The sequence below is a fragment of the Ochotona curzoniae genome, unplaced genomic scaffold (assembly GCF_017591425.1).
Source record: "Ochotona curzoniae isolate NIBS_2020 unplaced genomic scaffold, NIBS_Ocur_1.0 scaffold_4506, whole genome shotgun sequence".
In the NCBI taxonomy this organism is placed as follows: domain Eukaryota; kingdom Metazoa; phylum Chordata; class Mammalia; order Lagomorpha; family Ochotonidae; genus Ochotona; species Ochotona curzoniae.
Genome location: NW_024467119.1, coordinates 4,846,586 through 4,864,943, shown reverse-complemented (window position 1 = coordinate 4,864,943; position 18,358 = coordinate 4,846,586). Strand labels below are relative to the sequence as shown.

The window sequence follows — 18,358 nt, the reverse complement described above, 5'->3', positions numbered from 1 at the left end:
AGGCTTTGGGCCATTCACCACTGCTTTCCCAGGCCACAGGCAGGGAGCTGGATGGGAAGTGCAGCAGCTGGGACACCGCTGGCAGGCAGAGGAGTAGCTAATTGAACCACTGCACTGGCCCTCATGTTTCCTATGGGGTTTTGGAGATTTTATTTATTTATTTAAAATCCAGAGATTTGGGGAGAGAAATCTTTCACTGTCTGACTCACTCCCCAAAGCTAGAGCAGGCTGAGGTAAACAGCTTCCTTTGGGCCTCCCCCATGAGTGGTGGGCACCCAGGCAGTCGGACCCCCTCTGCTGCTTTCCCAGTGCATTAGCAGGGTGCTGGGTCAGAACTGCAGCAGCTAGGACTCCAACCGCATCCATGTGGGATGCTATCCAGTAGTGTTGGGTATGATTTAAAATAACAATAAAAACAAACTTCGTTTGTGGCATCTTTGCTTTCATTCCAGACTCAGGGTATTTTTGAGCAGTTGACTAAACTGTAGGCACAGTTGTCCGGTTTTATGCCATTTGGACCTTTCTTGGTCTTGCTGGTAGTGTTGTTGGTCCTGGCTCCTGCTGCTGTTTTCATTCCTCCTGCCACTGCCTTGTCCCCAGGCCATGCGCAGCACAGCGCTGATGGAGGCAGGGACTGTCTAGGGATTTGTGTGTGTGTGGTGGGGGGTGGGAGCTCCTTCTGATTGAGTACAGATTTCAGGAGGAGCTTTTTAAAAGAGGTGCAGTTGAAAACCTCAGGCTGTGTGCTTGGTGTTGAAGTGTATGTTTAGATAGGGTGTGGGGGTCTGCACACTCCACGTGGACTCGCCTTCGTTTGTACTTTTCTGTGTCTGTCAGGTTCTTCAATAAAGAAATAAGGCTAAATGTAGCAGGAAGCATGTTCCTTTTTCCTTCCACAGAGATAAACACAAGCACGATTGTTTTATATTTTTATTAAGTAATTTTTCATAAGACAGAATATTGTACTATGGCATTTTTCTCAAGTGGAGGGCACTGTAAATATCCCTTAACAACTTGCTCCTTTGTCTCCCAGTCAGTAGTGCTGCCTGCCGCCCTGGCTCATTCAGTGGCCGTGCTGGTGGAGGCGGGCGTTCACCCTGCCGCCCTGGCTCATTCGGTGGCCGTGCCTGCCGAGGCGGGCATTCACCCTGCTGCCCTGGCTCATTCAGTGGCCGTGCCTGCCGAGGCGGGCATTCACCCTGTCGCCCTGGGTCATTCAGTGGCCGTGCTGGTGGAGGCGGGCATTCACCCTGCCGCCCTGGCTCATTCGGTGGCCGTGCCTGCCGAGGCGGGCATTCACCCTGCTGCCCTGGGTCATTCAGTGGCCGTGCCTGCCGAGGCGGGCGTTCACTCTGCTGCGGCAGGCCGCCCTTCCCTAGAAAGCCTTCCTTTCACTTGTCCATTTTGAATTTCTTGGGTGAGACATACAGAAACTGTCATCGTGTAGTCTACATTCCTGACTTTGGGAAGGTGTAACATACAAAATATTCCTGAAGGTTGCAGTTTGACCTTGTTGCCTACATATTTTCTTGCATGAAAGTTTAAGGTCTTAACCTGGTCTGGCTGATTAGTACTGTGCTTGATAGAATGCATATGTTGTATATTAGAAACCCTTTCCTACCTCTTAATTTGCAAATGTATTTTTCCTACATTTTTGAATTTTGGAATTCATTTTTGTGTGGTGATCGAACTCTAGTTTTCGTGTGTTTAAGTAGCCCGTCCTGCCCACGCCACTTGTGGACTGTCCCATCACACTGCAGGGAGCTTATCCAGCAGCGCATTTCTGCTTTCTCACGTTGACAAAACATTTTTGCTGCAGCATCCACTGTTCCGTGTGTGGCTCAGGTGATTCCTGAATGTTGGACCAGCACCCCTCCCCAGAGCGGCTGCTCTGAGCGAGGCCAGTGCAGTGCGCTGTAGGGAGGCAGTGGGGCACAGTGAAGAGGCAGGTGCCCCATCCTGCCATGTGGTGTTCGCAGGTGGTGCTCACTACGCTGTGTTCTGAAGCCCGAATCCTGGACCAGGGCTGCCGGGGAAAGCCGTTAGCTTTGTCCAGTTGTCTGGACCGTGCACCGCCCCGCCCTTTCTCCACTGACGGGTCATTCACTGACAGCCCGCAGAAATGTGGGCCGACGCCCTTTTCTGTTGCAGCCACCAGCTTATCCATTGCCATGGTTTTCATCCCCCATGTCCAGTGTTCTATTATTCTCTAGAAATGAATTGAACTAAATTCATTGATGGCTATTTTTAGGTTTTTAACAGCATTGTGAAATATATATATGTTTGTGTGTGTGTTTAAAATGTATTTAAAAATCATAGTTAGATGGGCCTGGTGTGATAGCCTAGTGGCTAAATCATTGCCTTGCCTATGCCAGGATGCCATATGAACTCTGGTTTGTATCCTGGCTGCTCCACTTCCCATCCAGCTCCCTACTTGTGGCCTGGGAAAGCAGTCATGAATGGCCCGAAGCCTTGGGACCCTGCAGCCATGTGGGAGACCAGAACAGGCTGCTAGCTTATTGGCTCAGCTCTGACCATTGTGGCCACTTAGGGAGTAAACCAGTGGCTGCAAAATCTTTCTGTGTCGTCTTCTCTCTATATATCTGCCTTTCCAATACAAAAATAAAATAAACTTTTTTTAAGTTGGTGTTAGAGAGAAGGGACTCTTTCACCCATTGACACACTGTTTAGGTGGCTGCAATGGCCAGAGTTGAGTCAGGCTATAGCCAGGAGTCAGGTGCTTCTTCGGGCTCTCTTATGTGGGTGCAGGGGCTCAGGCACTTGGCCATTCTCCTCTTTCTCCTCTGCTTTTCCAGACCATTAGCTGGGAGCTGGATGGGCGGTGGAGCAGCTAGGACATGAACTGGTGCCCGGATGGGATCCTACTCTCAGGCAGCATCTTGGCCCACTGTTCATAGCGCCAGCCCCCAAACAGATTTCTTGCTCTGCACGTGTGGTGCAGCCCTACGCTTGTGTTGCGGGTTTGCCTGATCAGCTCCGTGCTCCTGGAGTGCGCGTGACTCGGGCGGCGCGTGCGGCGTGCGCGGCTGGCTTTGGCGTCCTGCTCTTCTGCTCTTGTTTGTGTTTGTGACTGTGGAGGAGATTGCCATGCGTTTTTCTGCATTGTGCTGATGACTTTCTGGCTTTGATGAAAGGCGGTAGTAACCTGGTAAAATCAGTTCAGGCAGCTTTTACTTTCTCTGTTCTTTGGAACTATTTGTTATTTAGAGCTAGAATGTACCTGTGGCACATCTGGAGCAGTGATGTAAGTGATCATTAAAGACAGCGATTCCAAACTATAATTTCTTCAATTTTTTTTGTCTCCTTTGCTTCATTTTTTAGAGATTTATTTATTTTTCTTGGAAAGCCAGATTTACAGAGGGAAGGAAAGATAGAAAGATATTCCATCTACTGGTTCACTCTGCAAGTGGCCACAATGGTCAGAGCTGTGCCAATCTGAAGCCAGGAGTTTCTTCCGGGTTTCCCATGCATATGCAGGGTCCCAAGGCTTTGGGCCATGCAGGACTGCTTTCCCAGCCCAGAAGCAGGGAGCTGGATGGGAAGTAGAGCAGCCAGGACACAAAGTGGTACCCATATGGCATCCCCACACATGCAAGGTGAGGACAGTACCTCACAGAGCTCTCACGTGCCACATGGGCTGTCCCCTAGCTCTGCCCCTCTTGGCTTCCAGGATCTTGTCCTTGGCACCATGGGACAGCTGTCTTGCCTGGTCTGTGTCCCTGGCACTGCCACACTTAATGGATAACTTCCTTACCCTGCTCAGGCTGCCACCCCAGGTCCTCAAAGGGGCCTTTGCCACCTGCTCTGTTCCTACCATCACTCAAATGTTACTTGCTCTCCCCTTGGAGCCCACTGGGCCTGGAGACACTGTTCTGGCCTTTATCAGGGTGGTTTCCTGCCCTGGCCCTCCCCGCCCTCACTCTCCTTCTGGGAGCCTCTCCACCCACTTGCATTCCATTCCCATATGTACAGATGCCTCCTCGCTCTTCTCGGCTGCTCTCTCCACCCTGGGTAGCTCCCCCCTCACACCTTAGGGCCCTGCTGACTTGCCCGAAGCCTCTGTTGACCTGCCTTCCCCCATCCAGTACCCCAGTGGGCAGTCAGCTCATCCAGCTGCAGGTGAGCCTCGAGTCCCCAAGCCCCACCTGTGTTTCCCAGCAGGGCCACACGACAGCTGTGTCCTAGGCACTGTGGTTTCTCGATTCACCAGTGAATTCTGAACACTCTGGACACTGGGTTCATTCTGAGTCATTTGACTTTGTACTTAATTTGAGACTTCGTTCCATGCTGGACTGAACCATTAGACATGACTGGCATTTGGTGTGGTTCTTCTCTGCAAGTGAAAAAAGAAGTAAACCTTGAAAATACCCAAGCCCTCCATGGAGCTAATTGCCCACGGCTGCGGCCAGTCCCATGCTCTCTGCGCGTCCTCCATGCTGATCCCTCAGCCTCTCAGCAGAGCTGCCGGCTGATTGCTCTCTGTTTACGCACTTGCTTATTTTATGTGGTTTACACTCATCCATTAGTGGGATGAGCCATAATGGAGGGCCCGCTTCCCTGTCCCAGGCTTGGGTCTGGGAGGAGAGTGTTTTCAGTTTATTTTGAGCATGAGGGTGATGCTTTGTATTTCCAAAGGGCCGGGAGCCACTGAGAAGCCTTAGCGGGTGTGGACAATTGTTTATTTCTTGGGAGGCTCATTTCCACCACGTCCTACTGGGACCTCCATGTAGACTCCCTGGCCCCAGAGAACATTCACAGCCCTCTTAGGAGAAGACCTCGGTCCTGGGAGCCTTGCACCTGGCAGTGGAGTGATCTGTCTGCCACCCAGCCCTGTGGGTAGTAAGAGTCAAGCTTCATGTTCCCCTCAGGCACCTGAATCCCATGACATCCACGCAGGAAGCCAGTGCAAGGCGCTCTTCTGTGTGTGGGACTTAGCACTACAGAAGCATTCAGAACATAGTAGTAGCAAGGATGATGCTTATCAGAAAGTCAGCGGGCCTCTCTCTGTCACCTCCAGGGCCTGGTGTCGTAGCCACAGCTATGGGCCTAGAGCATGTGTGTGCATTCTGAGGTGACCCCGTTTTCAGTTTAGAGCCCGGTGGTGAGGTTGCCCCCACTGTGAAGCTGTGTGGGGAAGGCAGGTGCAGAGGAACTGCGGGGACTGAATTGGGGCTCACGCTTCCTCACTCTGCACGGTCATGAAGAATTCCTCTGACAGGTCTGCCTGTGTTTCCTCAGTAGAATAGGAGCCACGTGTGTGCTTCCTGTTCGTGGCAATGCTGTGTGATGCCCAGTGCCAGGCATGCCATGAGGCACAGGAGCTGCTGCTGACACTAACAATGGTCGCTTTTTTAAAAAGCAGCTTTTCATTTATATTTGTTAAAGATTTAGATGACTCGTAGTGGCTCAAACTTGGCCAGTTGGAAGCTAGGAACCAGAAGGTCCTTTGAGGTCTCCCACATGGGTACAGCGACCCAAGCTCACGGGCCGTCCTCTGCTGCTTTCCCAAGTGCAGTAACAGCTGGATAGAAAATAGAGCAGCCACAGGAGCTGAACAGGAAGTGGGACTCAGGCTGGCACTTACACAGGGTGCTGGTGCTGCAGGCGGTAGCTTTACCTGCTTTGCCACAGCTCTGACCTGGTAACATCTTCTGGCCAGCTCCAGATTGTAAGATTACCAGCTTACAGAGTAAGTGAGTAGTGCCCTTGATATAGTCTTACCTAGATTTTGTTTTTTCAAACCAAGACTTTTTTTGAAGGAATAAAGACAGAGGAGAGATGGAGGAGCCAGATACAGATCTCGCACTGCTTCACTCCCACATGGCTCGCAGGGCTGGGCCTGCCTGCCGACAGCGGCCTGGAGCTCCATCTGTGTGTCCTGCCAGGGTGACAGGGGCTCGAGTACTTGGCTCTCTTCCTCTGCTGCCGCAGATACTCCAGCTCGGGCTGCCAGCATAGCAGGCTGTGGCCTAACCTGCTGGGCCACACCGCTAGCCCCTCCATTTATTGTTTGAGGTTCCCTCGTATTTCGTTTCTGCCCAGTTTCCTGGCACACAAGCCCCTTGGGATCTCCACAATGAACAGCATGTTGTTGTATGCCCGTGAGATGATTGTGTTGGGGCTCCCGAATGGCCTCTGGATGAGGGCTGCTTGCCAAGAGAACAGCCATGTGCTCAGAGGGCTGCAACATCCGGCTCCCAACCTCTGGGGCTGGAGATCCAGTTCCTCACCGCCTGGTCGGGGTGTGGAGTGCCCCACGGAGACCTGGATGCTAAAGACGTGATCGCTTTCTGTGGTTGGTCCACAGAGAGTGGGAACAAATTCTGGTGTATGCAGGTGTTAAAAAAAAACAAAGCTACCATTTAGGAAAATATTACTGTCTTTTTATTTGCTGTGTGATAGTTTAGCAGTATTTTAATTTGAATCTTTAATGTATACCTGATGCCTTAATGCTAATTCACAAGAGAACACCTTCGATTGGCTGTAACCTGATTTATCGTGGTTATAAAATGATAGCAAACGCCATAGTACAGGGAACAGCTGTGTTTATGCTTCTGAAGCTCACACTTTGTAAATACATATGTGGATAATCCCACTCTGAAAATGGTGTTTTAGCAAAAATAAAAATGAGTTATGCATGAAGCCACTCAAGATAATCCAGGTAAAATATTGCTTCAGCTTTATATTTTATGTATCTTCACTATCAAATCCAGGCATCCTGCTTTATTCATTGCCAGAGTAGTTTTTAATAGGCTGGATTAGGTTTTGTTTTAATAAATTAGATTTTGGATGACCTCTTTGTATAACAAACCCAGTTTCCCTAAACTGAGGGAGCGTCCGTCTCCTGCTCCGTGACAGATGATGGGGTTGGACCTTCGGGCCCTCTGCGGCTCTCGGCCCCCAAGGCAGATGCTTGCCCATAGCCCGGCTCCGCTTTGCGCCTTGCGTGACTGGCCATCACACTGGGAGGTCCTGCTATGTACTCACAAGGGCTGGAGTCCCCTTGGGGGAAGTTGCCACCATTCTGCTTCCTTGAGAGCTCAGGCAGATCAGCCTGTGGTGTGGCCTCGCTGGTGGAAATATCTGTGTGGTCACTGAATAAAGATGTAGAAGCAGACAGAAAAAATAGCCATCTTTTGGCTTCCAGAACAAGTTCTGCCTTGCCGATGAGGCCCTTGCGCGACTTTTGCAGGATGGCTTGCCTGGGTGCACACAAGGCCCCTCTCTGCCGCTCTGCACCTGCCCTCTTGCCGAGCGGGGTGCTGCATGCGTAGGTGGTTGCATGGGCTCGGTCTCCCCACCTGCTGGGACGAGCCCTGGCTTCCAGGGGCACTGTGTGCTGGCTCAGCTCTTCTGGGTCTGGATCTGCTCGCATCGTTAGCAGCTGCTTCTGCTTTCTCCATGCTTTTCCCTCCTCCTCCTTATTTGTATGTTTATTTTTAAATAAGTCTTTATTAAATTAGGTAACTTGAAGAAATTCATGCATTGGGGCTGGTGTTGTGGCGTGATAGGTTAAGCTCCGACTGCTCTGGGACTGCAGCATTGTGTCCCAGCACTAGTTCAGGTTCTGGCTGCTTCCTGCTCGATCCAGCTTCCCACTCATGTGCCTGTGAAAGAGTGGGTGATGGCTCATGTGCTTGGAGCCCTGTCCCCATGTTGGAAACCCAGAGGGTGTTCCTGGCTCCTGGCGTCAGCCTGGCCCTGCCTGGTGTTATGGCCATTTGGGGACTGAACCTGAGAGTGGAAGATCTCTCTCTCTGTGTAATTTTACCTTATAAATAAATAAAGAAAGAATTATCTTTGTAAAAACAACAACAAAAATAAAAAATAACAAGAGCAACAACGAAATCTCTGGCCTGGCGTGATGGCTCAAAGGCCAGATCCTCACTTGGAGGAGTCAGGATCCTGTATGGGTACCGGTTCATGTCCTGGCTGCTCCACTTCCCATCCAGCTGTGGCCTGTGAATGTAATAGAGGATGGCCCAAAGCCTTGGGACCTTGCACCTGCACGGGAGACCCAGAGGAAGCTCCTGGCTCGTGGCGCCTGGCTTTAGATCAGCTCAGTTCCAGCTGTTGTGACCACTTGGGGAGTAAACCAGTCAATGGAAGGTCTTTCTGTCTCTGCTTCACTCTGTTAATCTGATCTGCCTGTAAAAAAAAAGGAAGAAAATCTAAAAAGCAAGCTTTATGTACAAGTGTTACTTATAGCACAAGCAAAGACCAGTTCCTGTGGAGTGAGAGGCTGCATTGCGTCTCCGCTTCCCTCACCGTCTCCCTTGTCTATCTTCCCCTGTGTTTGTCTCCAGGTCCTCCTGCCTGGGGATAGTAAAGGGGTCCCCGCCGTCCCCCAGCTGCCAGCTCTTAACTGCACGGTGAGCCTGCACCTGCTGCCTGGCTCCCACACAGGTGCACTCTGTCTCCTCATGCCTCACATTAGCAGGTTGGGCCAGGCCACTTGACCCTTGACCCGTGGGGAGCCCTGTGTATTCCTCTTACTTTCCTTAGCTTTGTCTGGCTTGCCCAGGTCAGGGCTCAGGGGTCATGTTCTCAGAGAGCCTCCCTGCAGCAGGCCACAGGAAACGCTCATTCTTGGGCCGTGCCACTTGGCTGCTCAAAGCAACGAGCACCCCTGAAGCCCTGTAGCACATGCGTGTTTCTCCGTCCGGATCTCTCATCTCAATGTTGCTCCCCCTTCCCCGGCAGAGTGTTTGATCTTAGCTTTGTTTTTCTCCCCTATCGCAGTTAGGGATTTCTCTTGAATAGTAAAGGAGAAATGGGAAATTGAAGCTCATAGCCATGGACTGCAGGGTGTGTGGCCCAGGGTGGACCGAGAGCTGTCGGGACTCAGGACAGTGTGTGCTGCACAGCTGGTTGGAAGTGAGCTTTGAAGGAATAGGCTATGTAAAATGAAAGCTTCACCTCCAAAGCAGTGCCAGTTGTTGTTCCAGCTGGAAGGCAGGGTTAGCAATCAGGCAGGGCACGCTCAAGGCCAACAGTTTTGGTTCTTAGTGTTTTGTAGGTCTGCCCAACAAAGGTTCCAGTGCAGACTGTGCCAGTGGCTCAGACATTGTGGGTGTTTTGTGAAAAACGAGCAGGGAGTATAAGCCTTCTGGCTGGCTTGGCCCGGAGGGGGTGTCAGGGCTTGGGCTAGCCTGCACAATGGGGTCTCCCTCCTCACGGCTGCCTGTTGCCCGTGTAGTGCACAGGCCAGCCCACTGGTGGCTAAACCCAAGGATGAAAGGAAAGAACACCAGTGGTTTTTTGGGTTTTGTTTTGTTTTTTCCTTTCAGTATGAGTCTTGATGAAGCAGATCTTGCGTGTGGCTATGTACAGAGCATCTTGGGTGTAACCGAAACGCCTGTTTTGCTGAAGGACACCTGAGCCTGCGCTGGCTGAGTCTCCTCCGCAGGCGCCTTGGCCCTGACATAGACTTGGCCTCCTTTCCCCATTTCTTGCCACTCTCAAAGGGAAATGGTGTTTGATTGCTTTGTTTTTGTTTTGTTTCTGTCTTTATTCCCCATCTCTCCTCCCTACAGAAATGGGAGAAACATTCCAAGAAATACTCAGGTTTCTCTCCAGCAGGAGATGCTGTGAAGATGTGACAAAGCTGGTTTGCCCAAGCTCTCTCCCTCTCTCCCTGGGGATCCCTCTACCCTGGGAGCTCAGGACCCCCTTTTCACAGTGGGTACCGGCTGAGTAGATGGCCATCAGTCTGGCCTGATTCTTGAGGGGCTGGCTCTCCAGGCCACAGCTCCTGGTGCCCCAATGGGTGGCACTCTGCCCAGCTCTGCCCGCCTGCCTGAGGGCCGGCAGCAGGAGCTGCGTAGGGCTGACCTTGCAGTGTGGCGCTTAGGGGCAGTTAGCACGCATCACGGAGACCTTCCAGAGCAGCCTGCCTCGTCTGCTGTCTGCCGAGGACTCCAAGCTGACCGTGCTGCACACCTGCTCCATGTTTATAACGGGGCCTTCCCGCATACATTATTCAGGTGTGCTGTTCATTTTTCCTTCAGTCCCTTTGTCTTGAACTCTAAAAACAGCAAAGGAGCAAAATAAAATCACCAGAAAGCTTCTTCCAAGAGAAAATTTGTGTCAAAATGGATAGATCGCTAGCCTGCCACATGGAGCTATTTCTGGTAATACCCCCATGTGATTTTTCTTCAAGTCTTTCTTGTGGTTTTACAAGAGAGTGCAAAAGATTCTTTTTATTAGCTCATGTAGGGATAGTGTCGCCTTTGTGTTTTGTTTTTGCGTGTGTGAGGGGATTTTGTTTAATATTGCTGTTTTGTTCAACTTGCTGGTAAATATCTGGGGCTTGTTTTCCTTGTGATGTTTTGAAATAGCAATTTTTAAATATAAAAAAAATCTAGGCAATAAAATTGGGAAATTTGGGACTTCTTTGCTTTTACTTTTCACTGAAAAAATAATAGTTTTCCCTTCTGTCTTGTTGAATATATGCTTTCCATACTTTTTTACTGTGTATGTGCTTGGTTGAGATTTGTTGCATTATCTGTTTGCAAGGCAGAGTGATATGGACAGAGAGACACAGAGAGAGATCTTCTGTTGGCTGGTTTACTCTTCTGGTGGTTGCAGTAGCTGGGCTGGACCAGGCCGAAACCAGGAGTCAGAACTCTGTGCAGGTCCCCCGTGTTGGTGGCAGGGGTCCGTGCAGGTCACCCGTGTTGGTGGCAGGGGTCCGTGCAGGTCTCGCGTGTTGGTGGCAGGGGTCCGTGCAGGTCTCGCGTGTTGGTGGCAGGGGTCCGTGCAGGTCTCGCGTGTTGGTGGCAGGGGTCCGTGCAGGTCTCGCGTGTTGGTGGCAGGGGTCTGTGCAGGTCTCGCGTGTTGGTGGCAGGGGTCCGTGCAGGTCACCCGTGTTGGTGGCAGGGGTCTGTGAAGGTCACCCGTGTTGGTGGCAGGGGTCTGTGAAGGTCACCCGTGTTGGTGGCAGGGGTCCGTGCAGGTCTCGCGTGTTGGTGGCAGGGGTCCGTGCAGGTCACCCGTGTTGGTGGCAGGGGTCTGTGCAGGTCTCGCGTGTTGGTGGCAGGGGTCCGTGCAGGTCACCCGTGTTGGTGGCAGGGGTCTGTGAAGGTCACCCGTGTTGGTGGCAGGGGTCCGTGCAGGTCACCCGTGTTGGTGGCAGGGGTCCGTGCAGGTCACCCGTGTTGGTGGCAGGGGTCTTTGAAGGTCACCCGTGTTGGTGGCAGGGATCCGTGCAGGTCACCCGTGTTGGTGGCAGGGGTCTGTGAAGGTCACCCGTGTTGGTGGCAGGGGTCCGTGCAGGTCACCCGTGTTGGTGGCAGGGGTCTGTGCAGGTCTCGCGTGTTGGTGGCAGGGGTCTGTGAAGGTCACCCGTGTTGGTGGCAGGGGTCCGTGCAGGTCACCCGTGTTGGTGGCAGGGGTCCGTGCAGGTCTTGTGTGTTGGGCCTAAGCAGGGCCTAAGCTCTGGAGCCTTGCAGGTACACAAGTGGCTAGCTGAATCAGAAGTGAAGGAGCTGCAACTTAAACCAGTACTCCAGTTTGGGATTCTGTTATCACAAGCAGTTGCTTAATCTATTAGACTAAACACCAGCTCTTCTTCTACATGTCAAGTCTGGGCTTCGTCCTGGCTCTGCTGGAGCCTAAGCCCTAGGTTTCGTCCTGGCCCTGCTGGAGCCTAACTCCTCTGCTCCCAGCAGTGGCAGCCTGGGTTTGGAAAGGCTGAGATGAGCCCAAGTTAGATGGTGTCCCTGCAGGCTGTGTTTCAGTGTGGGATGTGCAGCTTTGCATGCTTTGGGAATCTCCTGGAACAGGATTTACTAGCAAATGTGGAAGTGCTGCTCATGGTCTTTCCCTTTCTGCTTCCTGTAGGAATCAGGCACCCTGGGGTTCCCCCAGGCAATTGACCCTGTGCCATCTCCTGGGCATGTTTCTTGCTGCCTCCTTGGAGTGCACACTGAGTGAGAAGTGATGCCAGTGGGCATGCAGGCTGTCCCTGGCCAGCCCAGGAGGCTGAGGTACTCCTATGCAGTGAGGGGAGACCCAGCAGCAGGAACTTGTATGCTGTGTTTGCCTGGTTGTTTGGCAGTGTTTTCAGCAGCCAGCATGGGTAAGCACTCTCTCTACAGCAAACCGTGTGCATAGGGCCCGCGCGCGCGCGCGCGTGTGTGTGTGTGTGTGTGGCTGATTCCAACCCCATCGCTGACCACACAGCCCATTTCCCCTGTATCTTTAGAGAGGAAAAGAAGACCTAGGATGAGCTACATAGCCACCGGGGCCTGGTATGTGAGTGTGACTGTGTCATGTGGTAGAACTGTGTGAGGGTCTGCACACACAGCCCCCTTGCTTAGCCTGCCTGCTCAGGCTCTCCCTGCCTGTCCAGCACACCTCCGGAGCCTGCAGGCCAGGCACACTGCTTCCCCTTGCCTTGTGTTGGTCACTCCAGTCTGATTAAATTCCCCTAATTATTGCCTAACTTAACTTGTGTCTGCTTAGCTCCCTGAAGGTAGCCCAGAAGTTTCTTTGGCTGCTGGTTTCCCACCTGGTGGATAGGAGGTGTTCAGTTCACTGTGGTGTTTTTCAGAATCTCAGCCATTGGCATTTTCCATGATTTTAAAAGCTAAACAATAAAATCTCAAAAAACAGAGCTGGCATTGTGGCCTATCAGGAGCACTGCATATGAGTTCCAGCTGCTCCACTTCTGCTCTGTCGGCTAATGGCCTGGGAAGGCCACGGAAGGTACCCCAAGTGTTTGTGCCAGTGCCTCCCGCAAGGAGACCTGGAGGAAGCTACTGGCTTCTGTCTGGCCCACGCCGGGCTGTCGCAGGCATCTGGGCAATGAACCAGCGGATGGGTGGACTCTTCCTCTCTCTCTAACTCTGAGTTACAGGAAAAGTAAATAAATCTTAAAAAGTTGTGAAAAGCAACAGTTTTGTCCAGTTAGACAACATTATGATAAGTATTGCTTATCACTATATATGAATTATACATCATGAGTACATAAGAATGTTTTCTACCTTTTTTTTGTTTAGTTCAGCAACTTCTCCCTGTCTCTTACCCGCCCAGCCCCCACCCCGTCTACAAAATGAGCCAGTGATGTGGCACTGCTGTAAGCCAGTTCAGACACAGAGGAAGGAGTTTTGAATGATGTGTTTCACAAACCATTTGAACAAAGAATGGATACTTAATAAATGGTTAAGAACAGTAGTTGTTACTATATTAAAAAGTAAATTTTAAAAGCTTCTGGGAAATTCTGGTGCCAGCTTGTCTTATCTAGGGACAGAGAAGAAAGTTACAAACATTGAAGCCATTACACCTGTCACAAGGAGGACATGACTGCATTGGAGAGCTGGGTCACCTGGGAAGGGCACTTCAGGAGCGGAAGGTTCTGGGTGTGCTTGCAGACAGGACCTCGTGGTGATGGCCCCATGAAGCTGTCCCTCGCTTACCCATCAGCTGTAGGAAACGAGCAGGGCAACTCGTTCCGGCTCCAAGGCACGGACGTTGACAGCGCTCGCCCTGTCCCGGTCACGGGAAACCCAGGGCAGCTCCTCTTTATCATGACCCTGACAACAGTTATTTACTTACTTATTCTTTTCTTTTAATGTCTTTTAAAAGCTGCTTTTCTTTTTATTAGTATTATTATTTTATGATAGAGTTCCATAGGCTATGGTATTTCCCTTACCTCCTCCCCCCTGCCACTGATGTTCCCTATATTATTATCATAGTACAGTGCTTAATAAACAGGCATAAGTTCGTCATTGTGGACATGGGCAACGGCAGAGAGTCCAGCATCCTAATGTCAATATGTACTCAACAGTTTCATTGGGAGTCCTTCTTTGTCTGGAAGTAGAGATGCATACTGCATTGTATCCTCACATCTGGATATGATAGTCTCCATTACACAGTTACTGTACATCCCCTTAAGTGAAAAGCCACAAAATAAAATAAAAAACAGGTAGAAGCAGAAATTTACAATGCCATGAAGTTAAATAATGTGCTACTGAGTGACTAATTTGTCACTGAAAAGGAAAAAGAAAATCAAGAACCTTCTTGAAGAAAATGATGCTGCTATGTGATCTATGAGTCAGTGAAGAATTTGATGTGAGGAAAAGAGGTGTTTTGAAGCAATGAAAACAAAACCACCAAAATCCATGAGAGTTTCTGCGAATATGTGTTGGTAAGATGTGTCTTTTCTAAGCAACAGATAGATGGGTTTTGTTTTTTGATCCCGTGTACTAATCTATGACTTTTGATTAATGGGTTTAAGCCATGTAGATTCAGAGTTAATATGAATAGATGGTAATTTGGTCCTTTGATTTTAGCAATGGGTTGTTCATTGTTTGACTTAGTCTTCTTGTCATTTTACTGGGATGTTCTTCACATTTGCCTTTGGTTGTGGTAGTGGCTGTTCCTTTTCTGTCAAGAGAAAAGGATCACCTTTACGTATCATTTGTAGTGTGGATCTGGAAGAGGTGTGTTTTAACTGTTCTTTACTGAGGAAGAATTTGATTTTCTTTTTTTTAAAGATTTATTTTATTTTTATTGGAAAGGCGGATATACAGAGAGGAGAGCCACAGTGGCTGGAGCTGAGCCAATTCGAAGCCAGGAGCCTCCTCTGGGTCTCCCACATGGGTACAGGATCCCAAAATCTTGGGCCGTCCTCAACTGCATTCCCAGGCCACAGGCAGAGCTGGATGGGAAGCAGGGCTGCCGGGATTAGAACCTGTGCCCATATGGGATCCTGGTGCATTCAAGGCGAGGACCTAAACGGCTATGGGCCCGAATTTTATTTGATTTTCAAAGACAAAGGAAAGCTTTGCTGGAGATGTTATTCTGGGCTGACAATTCTTTCATTTTAGAATCTGGAATATGTCATTCCATTCTCTTCTGGTCTTTAGAGTTTCCTGGGAGAGGTCAGCTGTGAGTCTGATTGGGGTTCCTCTACTGGTCAGTGACTTTTTTCTTGTAAACATTTAAGGATCTTTTCCTTATGTTTGATTGTCATGTGTTGTGGTGAACCCTGTTGGGAGTTCTGTGTCCCTCCTGTATTCTGTTTTCCAGTTTTTTCTCTGTATTAGGGAAGTTTTCCTTTATTATTTATAGAATACATTTTTAGAGTCAAACTATTCTTTCTGTGCCTTCTGGAACTCTCATAACTCTTGGTCATTGTACTTCTGGTTAGTAGATTCTTCTCCTCAAGGCAGATTCTAAGTTGTGTCACCCACAGTTCTGCAGTTTGATTTTATTGCTTGTGGTTGGTACCCGGTTCTTTGTTTACAGTCACTTATGCCACTGCCTGCAGCAAGTTTCAGGGAGTGGGCTCTTGTGTTAGGTTTCCACCATGGTCTCTGGTCTCCATAGTCCCAGCTCACCACTCTCCACCTCCTGTGATCCTGTGCAGTGGCTGCACTGTGTGTGTGCAACCATCCTCCCACTTCTGGTTCTCACAGTTCTCAGGATTAGGGCAGTACCAGGTGTCCTACCTAATTAGGTTGTTGGTGGTGCTGACCATTAGGTCTGAAGGCCACTTGCACCAATTTTGACCTGTAGGATGCCAGATTGCCGTTGTTTTCCCTGTGGGGCCAGTGCAGTGCACTGAGCTGAATGTGAGTTGGCCCCCAGCTCAGCACACGTGCAGCTCATTGTTGTTCCTCCCGTCTCACAGCCTTTGCCATGCAGTACAAAATGGCGTCTGTGTGCCACTGATGGAGTTCTGGAGCTGCCGGGCATTAGGTCCTGGGTCTGTCTGGACCTGTTTTGAATGGAACCTGTAGGAAGTCGTGTTGGTGCAGTGCACTGAGCCAGAACTGTGTTCACTCCCAGTTTACTGCATGTGCAGTCCCATATACAAAATGTGCTTCCCTATACAAAATGGTGCCTGATGTGGCTCTGGTGGGGTCTGGGCTGTGAGATCCATGCTGTTCTCATGCCACCTGTTTGGGATCTGCTGCTCTCTCTGCTCACGGTTAAATCAAACAAATCATTAGGATGGGCAGTTCTTCCTGGTGAATTTCCCCTTCCACCTGGCTGCTGGTGGAACTCCGTGCTGCCGGTGGAGGTCAGCGTGCCGCTGGCCTGCTGTTCCTGGGGTGTCTGGTCACTGCCATGCACACTGTCGTCTCTGTTGCTTTCCTGTGTCTGTTAGTCTCCAAGTGCCTGTCCTCTCCTGTTTCATGGAATGTGCCTCTGTGTTTCAACCTATCAGTTCTTGTCTTTTTAAACATGTCCTTACCCTATTCTGCCATCTTGACTCTCTGCTTACAATATTTATTTCCTAGCAACGCATTGCCCCAACTAGATAAAAAAATAGGAATATTATTAGCTTGATTGATACACATGATGTGTCAGTCCAGTCACCTGAATAATAAAAACGCAAGCATTAACGGAAGAAATGACCACATGAGCAAGTACAGCCCTTTAGCAGACAGTGTCTGACAGGCATACGCAAGACCGTTCCTCTTCCTTAGAGACAAAGCCAGGTACCCTGCGGTGGTCATCCAGACCCAGGTACCCTTGGTGGTCATCCAGACCCAGGTACCCTCGGTGGTCATCCAGAACAGGGTTGTTGCAAGTGTGAGGTGGTCAGAGCCCTCGGGTGGCGTGTATCAGGACTCAGGGCGGTTTACGAGAGCATGTCCCAGGGAATTGCACTTGTTAGGGACAGAGTCAGAGATCCTGAGAGCCCCTTTGCTGAAAGGTGTTTTTGGAGTAGCTCTTCGCGTAGCTTAGCTGAGAAGTTGAATGTGAGCTCACAGCCGCGTGGTCCGCAGCCCAGGGCCAGGCAGCCCTACTCAGGTGTGTGAGGTGTGTTGTGTCAGGGACAGGCAGACAAGGGGCGCACACTCTCCAGTGCCCTCTTTGTGCCCTCTGTGTGGTGCTGGCAGGATTGGATCTGACACTCCGTGGGAGCTGCCTCCCTGGGTCACTTTGCACCATCCTGCCCTCAGACGCCATGGTCAGACTAAACTCTGCCCAGGTGCCTTGGACTCTGGGCATTGAGACTGTAACCCATGGGCTGGCGTGGGGGGAACCCACACTAGTTTCCACACAACAAATATGCTTATTACTGTTTTACTTCTACTTATAGTAAAATAGGAGCAATCTAGACGTCCCATAGTAGGAGATTGATGGAATGTGTTATGTGCTCATTAATAGGTTACTGAAGAATAACTTTCATGAGGTAGGAAAATATTAATCCTATGAAAAACAGAAATCTCCTCATATGGTTTCAGGAAACAAAACTGTGTTTACTGTGTCCCCACCTCTTTTAGATAATTTTAAAAGATGAAGACAATCGAGGGGCTGGCACAGTGATGGGTCAGGCTACTTCTACATCGGCAAGCACCCATGTCCCATGTGGGTGTCAGTTTGTGTTCTGGTTTCTCACTTCCTACCTAGCCCCTGCTTGTGGCCTGGGAAAGCAGTGGAGGGTGACCCAAATCCTGGGGATCCTGCACCCACATGGGAGGCCAGGAAGAAGCTCCTGGCTCCTGGCTTTGGATTGGCTCAGCTCTGGCATGGAGGCCATTTGGGGTATGAACCAGCAGATGGAAGACCTGTCTTCTCCTGTCTCTGTTAAAAAAAAAAGGCATTTCAAAATTTTTAAAAATTTATGAAAAAATGAAAGCAAGTGGGGTAAAGTTAGGTACTTAGAAAAAAAGTAGAAAAATTGGAAAGCACATCAGAATGATTGTTGTACTTTTCTGTGAGTAGTGACTTTTTAAATTAACTTGTGTAGCAAGTCACTCCCAAATCTAGTGACTTAGAGCAAACTTTTAAATATAGCTCACAATTTCATGTGGCAGAAATTCAGCAGGGCCCAGCTGGACATGTCTGGCGCCACGTGGCGTCCACTGTGGTTACTTGGTGGCACTCAGATGGGCAGTGGAGGCTCTGAAGCACATCTGGGCTCTGTAAGAATCCTGAGAGGAAAGGCCACAACAGCTGGCGGGGCGGTCTAGGCAAGCAGGCCTCTTGCGTGGAGGCCAGTGACTCGAGGGGAGGCAGGAGAATGGACTGGAGCCACCAGATTCCTGGTGTCTCCCCAGGGAAGTTTGGAAACTGGTGCTCACCTGCCCAGGATTCAGGGCAGGGAACAGACTGTAGCCCAAGGGGAGAAGCAGAGACCTTGCGGCTGCCTTTCTCCTAGCTCTGTTGGAGTGAGTGGTTTTCCCTCGGTTTCCTGCAATGTGCATTGTGCACTTGTATCACAGAGGGCTCTCCCTGAGCGAGATCTGCACGTAGGGGTTCCCTCCTGCTGGCACGGAATCATCGTGGTGGATTTATTTGCAAAGGCAAGCCAAAGTTTCTGTGCGTTGATTCCTAAACCATTTGGGAGGGCTGAGGGCAGTTGAGCAGCAGG

General features: G+C 50.3%; 1 protein-coding gene across 2 annotated transcripts in view; it reads left to right on the top strand.

Annotated features, from left to right (window-relative positions):
• The window catches only part of SCFD2 (sec1 family domain containing 2), a 276,472-nt gene that overhangs the window by 80,018 nt on the left and 178,096 nt on the right, over window positions 1-18,358 (top strand). The gene's annotated exons all lie outside the window — the stretch shown is intronic.